Source organism: Nothoprocta perdicaria, unplaced genomic scaffold, assembly GCF_003342845.1.
Source record: "Nothoprocta perdicaria isolate Ctin4 unplaced genomic scaffold, notPer1 scaffold_99, whole genome shotgun sequence".
Classification (NCBI taxonomy): Eukaryota; Metazoa; Chordata; class Aves; order Tinamiformes; family Tinamidae; genus Nothoprocta; species Nothoprocta perdicaria.
Genome location: NW_020456298.1, coordinates 2,167,634 through 2,179,990, shown reverse-complemented (window position 1 = coordinate 2,179,990; position 12,357 = coordinate 2,167,634). Strand labels below are relative to the sequence as shown.

Here is a 12,357-nt window from a genome sequence, read left to right as displayed (position 1 = left end):
AACTCATCACTCAAASTTTGCCTCGCATCTTATTTTACCTTCTGGGTCTGTTGTGGCAGTGGGAGCTGTGCGTGAGTCATGGCTGTCTGTGACTGTTCTCATTCAAGGCTGGGAGGGTGTCATGTTCTGAACACAGCCTATCTGGCTTGTCCTTCTTGTAACCTGCAAGGACAGCATTATTTCCACGGAATGAAAAGGGAAATGTTGCATGAATGGGGAATGAGAAAACATGTGGGATATGAAAATAAGGGAAAGAGGAAGTGAAGGGGCATCCGCAGCATCCTCAACATGGGATGCCAAATGGGAGAGCCAGAGACTTTCATTAGAGGGGGAAATGATGGAGCTGAGATGGGAGCTACATCATGATAGGCAAACATGGCATGCAAATACCATCTCTCCTTATGGAAAGCTAATAAAGCTTTGGAATGGAGGGGAAAATGTACGTATGTTATTTGATGTGTAAATATGAATTTGCATTGCTAAATCTTCCCACTGAAATATAGACCTCCTAGTTGATGTCTATTTTTTTGAATACTGCTTGTTTTTTGGTTCACATGTGTTTGTTTAAAAAGTGTGGAAAAGCTGTTTGAAGAGAATCTGCAGAAAATCCTTAAAGAACTCATTACTGATATACTCTATAAACGGTTTTTAAAAAATCCTATAATTTCAAGAGGGATGCAATGTTTTCTTGGTCTCAAACACTTGCATTATAAATGGCTTTAGTAAAGATACTGTTTTTGAAGTGCCATACATAATGTTGCCACTGTAGTGACTTTGACCTTTTAGTTTATTGAAGAGTATGCAAATGTAGTTTGGAGGAAATTGCTCCTGGAGATTATCAAGGAAGTTTGATTCTCTTTTTGATAACGTTCTGAATTTTTGGAAAAACCAGCTATGGATTTTGCGGGGGGAAAAATGAGTATGAGTTAGAAGAGGAACATAATGTAATTAGATATGTCAAATGTATAGTTTCTTGTGCAATAAATATGAGTTTTCTAAGGGTTAGGAGTTTTGCAATTTTGGCTATTCCTTTCTAAGCTTTCCTTTTGAAATTAACTCTGTTGTTTCTGTAATGTAAATATGCTGCAAAAAGGAAGAAAATTTCACAGCATCACAGAGTGGTTGAGGTTGGAAGGGGCCTCCGGAGATCATCTAGTCCAACCTCCTGCTCCAGCAGGGACACCCAGAGCACGGGGCACAGGGCGGCATCCAGGTGGGTTTGGAAGATCTCCAGAGAAGGAGACTCCACAGCCTCCCTAGGCAGCCTGTGCCAGGGCTCTGGCACCCTCACAGTGAAGAAGTTCCTCCTCACATGGAGATGGAGCTGCCTGTCTTGCAGCTTGTACCCATTTCCCCTTGTCCTGTTGCAAGTAAAAACGTAGTTCCAGAAATGTGCAGTCTGTTTCAGTGAAAGCCAGTTTGTTGGCTGAGTTGATGCTAAATCAAGGCCAATAATAAAACTCAGGGAAATTTTTCACGGTCCTCACAGAACATTGCTTTGCCAGTGCAATTTCTAGCCATTTGGATCAGATAATCATGCCCTGCTATTTAAACACTTTGATTCACATAAGTGCCAGCACTTGTTTAGTCAAATACASAATTCTATATCTGAATTTTTTGGGTGGAGTGTTATGTAATCAGTATTTAAAAATTCAAAAGTAAAAAYAAAATTGGCCACAGTGAAAGCAAGCTGTCATCTTCTAGGTGAATGTGACCCCATAATTAGCATTCCCTGTGCTTATCAAACTGGACCATACTTACACAGATTCACAGATTCACAGAATATTTAAGGTTGGAAGGGACCTCTACAGATCATCTAGTCCAACCTTCCYGCTCAAGCAGGCACACCTACAGCATGTGGCACAGGGCGGCATCCAGGCGGGTTTTGAAGACCTCCAGAGTAGGAGACTCCACAACCTCCCTGGGCAGCCTGTTCCACTGCTCTGTCACCCTCACAGTAAAGAASTTSCTCCTCACCTGSAGAYRGAACTTCTTGTGTTTCAGCTTGTGGCCATTACCCCTCGTCCTATCGCTGGCCACCAGTGAGAACAGCCTGTCCCCTTCCTCCCTGCATGCTCCCTTCCTGAACTTATACATATTAATCCTATCCCCTCTGAGCCGTCTCTTCTCCAGAGCAAATACTTACTTTATTTGTACCTCCTAATGATGTTATTTCATATCTGTCTGTTCGCATAAGTGTTTAAAGGCAAATTACTGGAGCAATCAAAAAGGGTTTGACTCTTCTAAAAGCTTTTCATKTTAGTTGACTATATAGCCATTAGAYGCTTAAGCATTGAGTTGCTCAGGGTTGTTGCCAGCTCTTCGTTTCAATAGTTCACCGAGTTAGATCTTAAAGTAATGCCTTTTTTGACACCCCCACTTCCCCCCTCCTCATTTTTTTGTCTTTTGGCCATGTGTCAAGAGAAAGGAAAGTTAGGGAGACGGTATCACGCTTTTGATAGCCGGCAGTTGTCGCACTGTGTGTGATCCCCTGCAGATTCTTTTTGTGGAATCTGAAGGAGGAGATAAGGCTGGGAGTAAAAGGGCTGGGGCAGGAGTTGATAAAAGCAGCAAGTTACTTTAAATATTAAGAGCTGATTTTTAAGGTTGTATCTTTTAAAAGTCTGCTTTATTCCTTTGTTATGCTAAATATCAATGTCGCTGTAGCACAAAGGACTTAAACATGGATCTGGTATTCCTTAACCCAGTCACAACTGGAGTGTTGTCTAAACATGGATCTGGTATTCCTTAACCCAGTCACAACTGGAGTGTTGTCTAAAAGCATATATAGTGGGGGAGGTTAACAAAACTATTTTTTTTGGTGATCTGCTGGGAATTTGTGAAAGAAGTGTTACTTCCACAGTGTAATTTAGAACACAGTTATTTTCTTTCTGTTTGAAAATACATAGCATGCTTTCCCAGCACGACACCTCAAGAGAGTTCTGATATGTGCTTTAACATACTATACTGAAAGCAAATTTATAGAGCAGTGGCTATGCTAAATTCCTTTTGGGGGGCAGGAGAGTTTTTGCAATAAAGTTTTACATAAAACTTAATTTTTACCAAAATTTTCTTCCCTATGCAGCATTTCTAAATCTAATTGAAAACAAGTTGGTTTCAGACAACTTGATCAAATAATCACTGAACAGATGATGATGACTTTTCATTGCTCTGAAATTATGCCCAATTGAATGGATTGCAAGGAACAATCTTCATCTGGCAACTCTCTTGCTTTAGTTCCTGCATTTCTGTTTTCATTTAAAATGATATGATTTTTTTCATTAGAAAAGAACCATGACTAACCTTATCAAGTTATTTGGTAACGACCAAGATATTCAAGGTATTTTGTTGATACCATGAAATCAACTTTCTGAATTTACACTGTGAAATTAAGAATAAAAGTATCTTTTGTTATGGCCATCATAAATTTCAGCATATTTTCTTTCTAGATATACTGTATGTTCTTTTGATTTAGATGGATCTCGATAGAAGTGAAATCTCTCCTGTCAGAAAAGAGCATGTTTAAAAGATACAGATAAAGTGTTACTCCACAACACTGTGTATCATAGTAATACCTGTAAAATAGAAGTGATGCAAAAGTATATGCAAAATTACTTGGTGCTATCTGAAACTGCCAAACTCCAGTCACTTTATAAGCTACAGAAGACCATCCAGGAATGTTTCRGTTTATGCTCCTCACAGTCCACACAGTCAATAAATAGCCAAGGTCAAACTGAAGTAGCTTCTATAAAAAAAATCAAGATAAAGGGTAATGTTTCCTTTTTCTTTCTTAAAGCTTATTTTATTTTAATCAACCACTTCCTTCTTTGCTACCAAGAATAATTCAGAGCTTTGACACAGAGCCATTTTACTGCCAAATGACATATAAAGAATGTTTTATGTCTGCTTTACTCCCTTGAAAACAGAGGCAGTAGAAGAAAAGTTACTACTCCTGTTTTTTCAGTGATATGCACCCTTTTACAAGCATTCTGTCCTCTCGGTGAAAATTTTATATGTTATTTACATTAGGACGTCCTGAGATTCTCTGCAATCCATCTGTTGCTATAGGCAAAATGCCAGTGTAGGGGATGGAGGGTTGTTGCAGGGTGACTTGTACATGTAGTTCTATTAGGCTGCCCCACAGCATCACCAAAATAATGTTTTTATTTTCCATAGAAAAAGCAGAAACCTGTAAATTTGTGGGAGCCRCCTGAGCAAATACACAAATTGGGCACCTGTTTTAGACTAAACTGAGCAACCGACTCCCAAGCTTTATTACAAGATAATTCACAAAGAATATTAAAGTATCTTTAATATTTTTCACATTAAGAGGGAAGAGGAGGACAACTGTAAACAAAATCTGTTTGTCATAGTTTCTCAAATCATTAATCATTGTAGTTTTCTGAAATACATAAGCAAACGGAGAATGGGGTGAAACAGAGTAACTCATGTTTAATGAGCTCTGAGCATTAATGTTGGATTTGCAGGGTCTGTGCTGCAGCAATAGTGAGACCTTTTTGAAGTGAATGGGGCTGGTTTCTCCTGCTTCTGCTGAAGCATCAGTTTGCTGTGAAATGTGATAATATAAACATACAAAAGAACTTCCATGTTACAGGTAAAAATGGCRCTGTGGGCCTCAAAAGCTCATTTGATGCTCATTTTCAGTATCACTGGAATAGATCTGTAAAAAGTGGAATTGCATATTATTGACCCTAAAATCCAAAATTGTTTGAAATTTCAACGTAGTGTAAATTTTTGCCATTTTAATATATTAACAAATTTCTCCAGATGTGATAAAAGCTTTACTTATGCATATGTAAATATTATTGTCTACATATTTACAGTAATGTACAGAAGTCACTACAGAAGTTGACCTCCTAATTCTGAGGTAATCAGATACTATCACCCTAATAAATGACTTGAAACACACTAGTATAAAATAACTGTGATTCATGTGGGAATTTCTGAATTTCTCCCATGCATGAGAAGTTAAAAGTAGAACATAGATGATTCCTGCTGCTACTGCCTTATTCTTCTTTTTCATGATGAAGGAATGACTGTTACACTAATAGTGTGTTCTGTTTTTTTTCCTCATCTTATTGAAAACTGAGAAGGCCTCTGTCATCCCTTAAAAGGAGTCTTGTGTCACTTAGACTGTGATTTACCCTCTTTATTCAAATAAAGAGCACCCAACGAGTTATTAGACACAACTAGTCTGATCTTAGCTGTGCAACTGTGTCTGTCATTGCTCCTCCAAAGGTTTCCAACCAACACTTGGGCTGAAAGAAGGGAATGTTTGCCAGCCTGTCAGCCTTCTGCATTTCAGTTTGTGCTGTCTTTTTATTGATGATGAAAGTAGGGTTACAAATAAGGCTATAAATTCCTATACATTTGCTGCCTCTGATACAAGGAAATGATACATAGCAGTATACATAAACAGTGAGSAAGACAGCTACAACAACCTGAAGCACTGTGGAAGTTCTCTGCCGTAAGTAACAGTTGGTCCCCAAAGAAAGGAGCCTCAGCTTCAAAGGTGTTTGGTGCTACTAGTAACTCCCCACTTGTCTGAACTTCAAGATGAAGCAGGATTCAAATTAATCTGAACTTTGATGTCATCTAGGTAGAAGGTTTTGTTTTTTCTTTCTCCTGTAGCTATGGCATACAGCTTACTTTGGATTTGACAGCTGGAAGGCTCAGAAGATTGGAAAGATAGAAATTGTTCTCCAGAGTGTTGATTTATTATGAAAATGAGTGATTTATTTATAATTTTAAGAAAATAGAATATAACCAATATAGTGTTTCTGCCTGAATTCAAAAAGATGCAGAACTAAGTCTTTCAGACTAAYCACACAAACTTCGGAGTATCCAGAAGGACACAGCCCTACACACACATTTTTCACCTACTGTTAGTAAAAGCTAGATGCCCCATACTTTCTCTTCTTTCTTATTTTCAGGACTCCRTAGCATATAGCTAGGTTGATATTTGGTATCACAGCCATCTAAATATGTCGATGTTAGTTACATTAAGAACGTTTCCCACTAACAGTGGGATATGTGTGTATAAGGCTGTTTCCTTTTGCTTATTCTGAAAACAACAGCAAGAACAAAACATTAAAAATACTGGCATTGAATCCTTCTGGAGTGTCAGAAGAAATGGGTCTTACTGAAAGATTGTGATAAAGAAATTTTGACTATTATTTCACAGTAGAAATTTGGTAGCTATAACTGAAGCTGAATAACCTCAGGAGTTGGAAAATAAGAGCTTGTGCAGTAAGTAGAGAAGATTGCAAGCTTTTTCCCAATCAAAATCCAGTGGGGAAAGTACTATGTCAAAAGCATCTTGCAGAGAAAATGTATTATTTTCTTTTCTRTCCTAAGCTGCTGTTGTAATCTGAACCTTTACAGAAAATTGCAATATGTTTCTTTCAATACATTCTTATACATGAGAGGTTATACTCTCATGTATACAGGTATTTTTTTTTTTAACACTAAGTGCATCTGGACTTCAAASAAGGGTTACGGCTAAGTTGATTTGAAGCCAAATCTGTAAGCTCTAAGCTAAACAATGGGAAGTTATGGTTATGACACATCTGAAATGACTTTTTCAGTCACAAGGGTAGAAAGCCACACAAATATAAGGAAAAATATAAGGAAATATACATGCAACAACTTTCCTGCTTTAGAGGATCTCTTGTTTTCTTATCAAGWTCATCTGGATGATATGAAATAGTAACTGGTGGGAGATGCAGATTAAAAACAAAGCCTAACTATAATAAAACTCGCTTGAAAAATAGTGTTTTTTTTTTAATGAGCAGCATAGCAGTCATATTACCTTAATTTATATATTTTATGCATATATTTTACACTTTTTAAAACCATGGTAGTTGGTTTGAGGCTTGGCATGGTAGGTTGAGTCATGCTCAGCTGTTCTGTATGAGAGCTTAAAAGGTACTGAACGTTAACTAACTGGTTTTAGGTCCTGTCCTAGCAATGAAAATTAAGCAGGTAGGACAATATCATGCAGACTCCAGAAAGGATTTTAACAGTGAAGCTTGCAATGGTGGGGTTAAAATGGGAGCATGAGGAAAAGAAGAAATGACCATCTTTTTTGTTAGTTTGCTGTTAAATAATAGCCTTCTTTTTTTTCCCGAACCTCACCTTAGTCCTAAAAACGCAGGCGGCTTTTCAGTTCTCCGACAGAAACTTCTTGTTAATTAAAGGAAGATACCTCAGTTTGCAGTGTCTCAGTGTCTTTTCYTTCTTGAGACTAGCAGGTCACGCGGTTATCTTCTTAGAGACTCGCTAGAAAAGAAAGCTGTCAGCAAGTTATGCTAGAATCCCTCACTTGATAGACTAATGTACAATAATCATCTTTTCTCAGTGCTAATCTAAAATTATTCCTCCGATTGCTGTGAGGAGAACTGAAAATCCTATCATAGGCTATTTTTGTCTTCAGGGAAAATTCCTTCCTAATTTCCTGACGGTGCCTGGCAGTTGCCCAAGCCTAGCAACAGGGCTGGTATTCCCTTCCTCTTTCTGTGTCCTTGTTCCTACTCTGATGCATTCTTCCTTTATGTTTACAGGGGAGGAAGACCCCAAGCAACCCAACTTACCCTCCTTTCGTTCCTAGTTTTCTCAGGACCTTTCAGCCTCTTCTGTCAGTCTGTTAGAAGTCTATGAAAACAGGTCGTGTAAGAGTGAGCAATTTTATCTAGATATTATCTTCTTTGTGTGGTCTGTCAGATTCTGAGTGTCTCTTTGTCCATCTCAGGAAGAAAACATAAAATAGAAATGAAAGAATCTTGATTCCTCCCAACCCTCCTGGCCTCTCCTCCTTGGCTACTCTGAGAAGTTTCAGAAACTATGCAGTGATTCAAGTGCGTTTTCTTTTTTATTAAGCTGAACAAGACTTAGTATTCTGTGAGGTTTGTTCTGTGTTGTTTTCTCTGTGCTTGGTCTTGAAGAGAGCGGTCTTCCTTTGGAATTTGAATATCTGTCTTGTGCACTGAATTAAAATTAGAACAAAAATAATCATTTCTGATGTGACTAACGCTAGGAGAAAGTAGATTTTTTTTCAATGTTTTTAAATAACAGAATATATTCCATTATTTATTTTAACCCACTGAAATGTGTTTTCTTTCTGCCAGTGTTTTGTAAGAACTCTATTATTAACTTTGTCATTTTTAGTGTTTGTTAATGTTCGTTTAGAGAGAATATGATGTAGTATGTTCCTTTCTCATGTGGTATGTAATATGAGTGTTCCTAGGTAGTTGGTCTACAAATGATGTTTTCTTTTGAATGATACTGCAACCCGTACACTTATCTGTCAAAACTGATTTTGATGCAACAGGTTATTCAGGAATTACTGATTTTTCCTTTTGGATTATGCAAATATGATTGCTCGGAATCCACACAGGTAGTTCTTTTCCTTGTGCTCAAATGAGTTGAATATGCAGTGCTGAAAATCYTCTCTTTATGTTTCTAAGCCTTGCCTCTGGAAATGACTTGGTACMGTTGTTTACTAACTGGATTATCATAGTATTTAGCATCCTGTACAATGGAGTCGTCATATGGGGGTCTGTTGAAAGAGGACAAAGAAATAGTCCCTGCCTTGGGGATTAGACAATTTCAATGACAATACACACATTCAAACAGGAAAAGGTAATTTAAGAATCGGTGGACACATGAAAATTTCTGGGCTTGTAAACACTACTGTGCTTGYTGCGGATCTGAGGATATGCAAGTTGCTTGAGGAAGATGTGCAGATGTCTATTTTACCTACGTATTCAGTTACTGAGTGRAAATTGCTTTGATGCAACATTTCAGTATTGTGACTAGAAGTTCTAGAGAACAGTTTGGTCCTGCTCTGTCTGACCCAGCATCTCCAGGGAACAGGTTCCAGTGGCTGAGCTGAAGTCCATGGCAATTCTACAGATACTTCCTTGCCATCTTTCACATCCATTAAAAGCAAACAGCTTTTAATTCCCTATGTTGTAAGCTCTTGAACTGTATTAAACATACACGGCAGAAATTATAAAAACTGCTGCCTTTATCTGCTGMTTGCTATTTCTTTGTGGATATTTTTCTGATGTCATATCATTCTGTATTAAAAACTGTTTGTTCTCAGAGATAAAACTGCAATAGAAGTTCTCTGATCAGTTGAGGATAAAGGTATTACAAGGAAGTTAATTATAAGAAAATACTGCAGGCACAGAGGGGTTAAGTTGTTTCTCCTTTGCTTCATAGATTGCATTGTGTTATAAGCAGTAGTGTATTTTTAACATCCATAAATCCAGTTGAAAAATAGCTGAGCTAAATCACCACAGTACAAGTGTACAGGAGTCCAATTGAAAGATTCTCTCAGCGTACCTACCAGGGGAAGTTTTTTCTATCGATTTCACCAAAATTGGGATTTCAATTTGCATGGTTCAACCTCAGCAACACAACTTCAGTTTCAGTTTTATAGCTAAGCATTGCATAGGCTGCATAATTAAACTGGATTGTAAGAATAGCATTGTATTCCCATTACTCAGACGAGGGGCTTTCCATCTCTTTTGCCTCTTTTCTGTGTCTGCATATTGATCAAAAGTCTGAAATATGCATATAAGAAATAATCATTTATTTATTCTGCATTATTTATAGTTTTAATTGTAAATTTGATGTATAATAATCAGGTTTTTTTTAATGAACTGTGCTCAGAATTTGTTCATAGTTCCTATTTCCAATCTATTTTCCGCAACCTCAATCTAAGTGGCTCAATTACAGGTAGTGTTATCCTTTAATAGTCATTATGTCCCATGGAAAACATCGAAAGAAATATGCTATTTAAAGGCAATTATGCCTGAATATCAAGGCTTTCTAAAGACTTCTGCATGAAAACAAGTTCAGAAAAACTTATAATATAGTAGAATAATTCTCTGTTGTGGCATCGTAATCACCTGTCATAGAAAGGGATCATGTGATATCATAGTTAAGCATGATCAGAAGTGTGCAATCATAAGGGCGATCATCTGTATTGTTAAAGTACATAATATTACTCCTTTTCAGCAAGAGTAGGGTCTGCCCAGAGCTCCTTCAGCACACAGAAAATGCTGCACAGAGCAATTGGATGCAAATTAAATGTCTGATCTTCAGCTTTCGGCATAGTAGTCCTGCCCATACTCCTACTTTGTCACATTGTGCTTCCCTTTTTCTAAGATGGGTAGAGCTTGAGAGTCACGGTGTATAAAATTGTCATCCCGATAAATACTAGAGACGTGAAGGCTTTCATCCAAATTGTGCGTTCTTTTTAGGATGATAGCATTACATAATAATAGGGGCAGATTTCCAACTCCTTGATCAACAACATGATCGCACAAAGACTTCTTAAATAATTCATTTCCGTCTATCAGGGCTGACATGAGGCAGGGATACCAAACAGCCTCCTTTTGACAGGGGAGTCCAGTAGTGCTGTTCTTATTCATTGCCRTGCTCCTGGCACAGGAACATTTGCGGGCATGCGTCCAGCTCCCCAGGAAACTTGGAAACAGGCCAGGTTAAAGAACTGTAACTGTGGCTAACAAACCAGCTGCTGTATTGAGCTCCGAAGGAAGCCTTTGTAGCGGGTGGAAGGAACTCRAGGTATTTGCATAACATCCAGCAGCCGTCGTGGGAAGGGTTGGCAGGAGCACAACGGCAGGGTAGGCATCCAGCTTTTGTCTTCTGGCCATATCTGCCATATTCCCCCTCTAAAAGCAAGGATGAGACGAGAAAGAGAGAAGCGAAGAGCTTGACCAAAAGGATTTACAGGTCTCAAGGGAAGAATATTCAGGGTTATATTAAAAGCGTTCTCTCTGGAAGTCGTAGTCCATTAAATTCAACAGCCTTGTATAACAAATAGCATCAACATCATCTGTAAGTGCATGTATGCAAGTTGCTAAGTTCTTAAAGTAGAGAAAGAAAAATTATTCAAGGRAAACAACAAATACAGGAAAGTAGACTGCTGTTGGTCAACGTAGGTCAGCTGTCAACCAAAAAACCCAGTGTTGCTGAGGAGTTTACAGCAATAGCCAGTGTCCAGATATACACATTCTACATTAAAATACGCTTATTTTGTCAGTTAGGCCAGCATCAGAATTTTAGAAGTCAACATAAACATATAAGTAGTATAACATAAATTATACTGCACAATAACTATTAGTATTTCCCATAGAATATCAACCTACAGTTCCACACCACTCATTTTTATGGTTATCTGTCATGATATCAACCATGATATTGGCTGCTTTTTACATTAAGTAAAATAATTTTTTTCAGTGTGCTTCTGCTTAAAAAGGTTAATTCCATAGTTTAATGGAGTATTTAACACCACTTCCAAAAGAAGCAGTCTTGCTTTTGTGTTTCCTTCAGGCCTTGCACGAATAAAGGTGTTTGCAAGGCTAAACAGTAATGCCACGCTGGGGATTTGGATTGCAAATAAACAAGGGGGAGGTATCTGTTTGTTGCCCTTCAGGCTTGACTTGCACCACCTCATCYGCTGCTTGGTTTAAATCTGGATTATGTCTCTGAGCCAGTTTGCTACTTTTGCACAGAGGCTTATGACAGGAGAAGTTAACACCAGGGAAGAAAAGAATGGAGTTGTTGAGGCAAAGCAGTTCCTGGCCTTCTAGGTATTTCCTCCCTTTGTAAGAGATTAATTGTAATGGTAAAAAATAGTAATAATTGTGTACAGGAATGACTTCAGTGGCTGTTTCTGTGGAGGGATAGGTAAGAAATATAATAGATGCAATTTGCCATGGTATCTCCATATGAGGAAGAATTTTACTGAGAGGGTGCCAGAGCCCTGGCACAGGCTGCCCAGGGAGGCTGTGGAGTCTCCTTCTCTGGAGGTCTTCCCAACCCRCCTGGATGCCGCCCTGTGCCCCGTGCTCTGGCTGTCCCTGCTGGAGCAGAGGGCAGAGGGGTTGGACTAGATGGTTTCTAAAGTCCCTTCCAACAAGAGAATCAAATTAATCTTCAATAAACAGATTTCAAGATATGCTCAATTGACCTTTCTTTGTCCTCACCACTACTTTATATTCTTGCAAAATCAGAAAGATGATTCTGGAATTGTTTAGCCTTATTTCAGTGGCAAAGTTTTCTTATATTGTTGCTGTTATGTTCAGAAGACTCAAAGACTATGTACACACTAAAAAAAAAAAACAAAAAAACCCACGCATTTTATATTGTTATTTACTCATTTAAATGTATAACCCACAGAACATGTTAAAATACAGCTCACAAACATTCTCTTTTATCTCTACATAGAGATAAGTAGTACCACTAAATAAATAGTAGTGGTATTCAGCATATTGACTGACTTTTTTTTTTTTTTTTTTT

General features: G+C 38.0%; 1 protein-coding gene and 1 long non-coding RNA gene across 4 annotated transcripts in view; one reads left to right on the top strand and one right to left on the bottom strand.

The window, feature by feature from the left end:
- Positions 1-12,357, top strand: part of SIPA1L2 (signal induced proliferation associated 1 like 2) — a 98,482-nt gene that overhangs the window by 12,295 nt on the left and 73,830 nt on the right. The gene's annotated exons all lie outside the window — the stretch shown is intronic.
- LOC112959345 lies at positions 7,179-7,679 on the bottom strand. Its single transcript, XR_003251601.1, has 2 exons — positions 7,614-7,679; positions 7,179-7,302 (listed from the first exon to the last, which is right to left on the bottom strand). It is a non-coding gene; the product is annotated as an uncharacterized LOC112959345 (long non-coding RNA).